Below are 4,435 nucleotides of genomic sequence, written 5' to 3'. Positions count from 1 at the left end.
TAAGTCCTTTAAAGTTCACCCATATGGGTGTTTCTCTAGTCAACCCCTAGGGGTGTTTCCCTAGTCAGCTAATAAGGTTGTTTTTTTTAAGAAAAAAAAATTTATATAAATATGAGTTTTATTTTTTTCAATTTACATTTATGTGAAATCAAGTTATTGGCTTTTGAATTGGGAAGAAAGAAATATTTGACAAACTTTAACCTATTTTTGAATTTGGAGGAAGAATTTACGACATGGGCAATAAAGATAAAAGAGCAAGTAAATATGGATGAAGAAGAACTAAGGAACAAGAAGATGAAAATCGTCAAAAAACACTAGCAAGATACTATCTTAGATCAGGTACACATGCACAATCTTTTTTCCAATTTATTTAATTAGTTTATTTTGTTAGAATTAGAGTTTCATTCCAATTAGGAATATTATATTTATCTTAAATTAGCATTACTATTAACTTAATATTAAGAGTTTATTTGAAATTATGTTCATATTTAGACCATTAGGGTTTATTCAATTATGTCCATATTTAGTCCTTAGGGTAAATATTACATTATGAATAAATTTAAATTATGAAATTATTTAGCACAGGAATTACCTTGTTTATTCAATTATGTTAATAATTTATAGTCCATTAAGGTTTATTAGATTATGATTAAATTTAAATAAATGAATTTATTTAGGATGTACTCAACGAGGACAACCTACCAACATTGGAGAAGGTTCATCCCAAGTTCAAACAGGTACATGTGCATCTCTTGCAAGTATATAATATAGATCTCTCTAGATTTCTAGGTCTCTATCAAACTTTGTATCTTTAATATTTAAATTTAGCTAGCGATATTTCCCCTTATAAACTTACTTGATTTTATTTGTTATATCATGCACGTGCAACTCTAGTAGATGATGAAAATGTTGGACATGAGGAAATTGAAGATGAAGCAATGGATATTGAAGAAGGACCATCTAAAGGTTAGATAATTTAATCAAGTACATAATATTTCACTCAAGTTAAACATGTATATATGTATAAATATATGTCCCCTAAAGAGATTATACATAATATTTCACTCAAGTACATAATATTGCTCATGATGTTGTTGAGTGGTGCAAAACACATTTTTTGGTGCCAACAAATATAGATAACACATCATCACAAGCGGATCGAGTCGTACCATTTAGAGTGTTTTGGGAGGTATCAAGTATATATAAATTAATTGGTTAATATTTTTAAATTGAATCTTAAATTTATATTTAATATGTTACCTTAGGTGATCTCTAACTAAATTATAGACCCTGTGTACATTCAGATGTTGATAGAAGATCAATGCATGCATGCAAGAGGGTAGAGAAGACATGATCTTTGCATTCAGTTATGAGTACAAATAGTAATGTGTGGTCATTGTACACAAGAGAATACTCATTTTTTTGTCTTGATTGTATTGATGAAGACAATGATTGTTGCATTAATCAAGAACTTAGATATGTGGGTGAATGGACTTTGGTGCCACTAGATATTATTAATACAAATGAGTTTGAGGATGAAAACTATGATGATATTCCATTGATTTCTAGTGATTATAACCATATTTTAGGATTGGTCAGAGTTGGTATGTATGAACTATATATATACCTGGATCATGTACATGTATAAATTTTTCATAATTTTGGTTAATTTTTATTATATATATGTACTTATGTACATGACATGTATCCAGAATTTTGACATATATAAGTTTGTGTAGGAAATGTTTTTTCATGGAAAAATCGAAAAATGTAGAAGGTATTAGCTATTATTTATTACGTTGCACCATGGAAAGAGAGAAGCTAACAAAGAGTGAAATAAGTGATGAAATTTTTTTTCCCATAGGTTATTATATAGTTGAATTATGTACATGTATGTCAAGTATCTATGTTTTTTTATGAATTCAAATTCTTTGTCTTAAATTCGAGATTGATGTATTTTTTAAATGTGTACATGTGTAGGTTTTGTTGATGTATAGGGAACATATTTGAAGCAAAGAAAAGTACTTAAAAATGGGATTCATTTCACCGATTATCAACCTAACAATAAGGTATATCAATATAGTAACCATGTTAATGCCACTAGTCTAACTCTTCATCTAGTCGAAGGACCTAGAATACATAAGTGGAGGCTCCATATTGATGATCATGAGAAAATATTAAATGTTATCCAAGAATGAGCTGATCCACTTGATATGAGATAGAAACAACTCCTAATTTGAAATGGAATTGAAGAACAATTTGAAATTTGGTTGAACAATCATTTGATCAATTTGAAATTTGGTTCAAACTATTTGAAATTTGGTTGAACAATCATTTGATCAATTTGAAATTTGGTAAAATAACTATTTTCTAAATTGAACTTTTACTCTTTCATTTTTAACTCAATGTCTTGAATTTAAATTTTCATAAAGTAAATAATTATAGAAATTATGAATTTATATGTATGTGTGTATACTAATTAACTGACATGTGCACCTTGAGGGAAAGAAATTTGAACACCACTTGTCTTAAGGGGATGAAATTAGGGGTCTATAAAATTAATTATATTGAACTTTCTATTTCATTTAACTTGTCAATTTTAGGACACATGTACACTTTCAATTTAACTAATTAGGACATGTGCTTTCAATTTTAGGACATGTGAGCTTTCGATTTAACTAATTACCTAACATGTGAGCTTTCAATTTTAGGACATGTGAGCTTTGAAGTTCAAATTGTGATTTGTTTAACTAAATTTTGAACATGTACAAGCTTTAAGTTGGACTTGAATTAGAACATTGGGCTTAAGGGGATAAAATTCTAGGATATGTGTACAAATTAAAATTTCTCTATGATTAAAATCCCTCCAAAAAAGCATGCATGGGAAAAATTGTTGGAAGAGTTTCAATTGAAATGAAAATTAAAAGTTTCTATTGAAACAAATTTTATATCCTTAGATTCGATCGAAACTAAAATATTGTACTAGTTTCGATTGAAACTATGTGCTTAGTTTCAATTGAAACTAAGCACAACTCGCGGGTGGTTGAGAAACATTGAAGGGAATAAAAGCAGAAAATGCAAAGTAAAGAACTAATCAAGCAGGGATGGAAAGGAGAGTAGATTCAATTTTCTTTATAGTCCACAAGTAAAGAATAATGGAAGTTCAATACTCTCCTGACACATTCTAGGCTACTTAAAAAAAGCACAGAAGGAAAATAGGTGGAAATTTGGGTTCATTCTCTTCCATGAAACATCTACCTAGAAAAGGAAAAATGGTAAAGTTAAACATAGATAAAGCCATTGATAGACGGAAAAGAAGTTGGAATTAATATTCTAGGCCACCTTTAAAAAGTAGTTTGTAATGCCCCGCCAAGGGATCCAAAGAATTAACCTAAAATTTCACTAAGTTTAGTAGCATTTTTTTTTTCATGAAAGTAAATACCACATATAACTTATGCACAATAATGGAAGCAATAGTAATGTCCATCTGATAGTAAACATAACATACATAACAGATTACATTCTTTAAGATCCCTTAACGTTGAATTACATCTACAGACGTCTAACATATATGAATCCATCTAGTACAACATCCACATGAAATAATAATGATAAATCCAATGTTTATACATTACATTTCAAATACTCAATCATCCACTGTACATGTCACAGGATATGACAAGCTCAAAAGAGTACACATACATAGAATAAGGTACATCATCCCATTCTAATCCATGATTCATCAAAGTAAAGATAATCACATGATACATCATCATAAAAGATATATAATCCATCATAAAGATCAAACATAATAAACTAAGTGCACGGTTCCTCCCAACTGTTAATAGTATCATTAGACCATCGTGGATCCTAGCCATCCCTCCGTGCGTAACATTCCAAATTACCGAAGAGATCATCGGTACTAACATAATAGGAATGTCACTCTTAATATATACAACATCATATGTAGAATGTAATCTAGCATGCAAATAAAAGCATAAGATATCATCATCTAACATATGCTAATCATCAATGAAAAGGATACATATCCACCATCATGAAGGATACATCAGCCACGATGTCTCAATGAATCTCAAAATGATAAGAGTGGAAAATACACTACCACTCGACCGCGTGGTACCTAAGTGGTCCACTCCCACTGTGCTGAGGAGATAATCTCCAGTCCTAAATAGGCTAACAAAATCACATAGCACAAATCTCTATAAGTCCAAGAATCCTAAAAGTATACTAACTCAAAGGTTCCTAACACAAAATCTGACATCTAATCCCAGAGGCACACAATGACATGTCCGAATCTACTATGCAAGTGGGAAAGTGTCATCGCAATTATCACGTACAAGTTACCCTGGTAGTTAGCTAAAATCCACAGGTCCATACTGATTTCATGTGGCCACTAGTATCCTCTCATACTGAT

Source organism: Cupressus sempervirens, chromosome 1 (assembly GCF_028749045.1).
Source record: "Cupressus sempervirens isolate cs-2001-9-10 chromosome 1, ASM2874904v1, whole genome shotgun sequence".
Classification (NCBI taxonomy): Eukaryota; Viridiplantae; Streptophyta; class Pinopsida; order Cupressales; family Cupressaceae; genus Cupressus; species Cupressus sempervirens.
The sequence above is the reverse complement of the archived record's forward strand: the minus strand, read 5'-3'. Positions refer to the sequence as shown.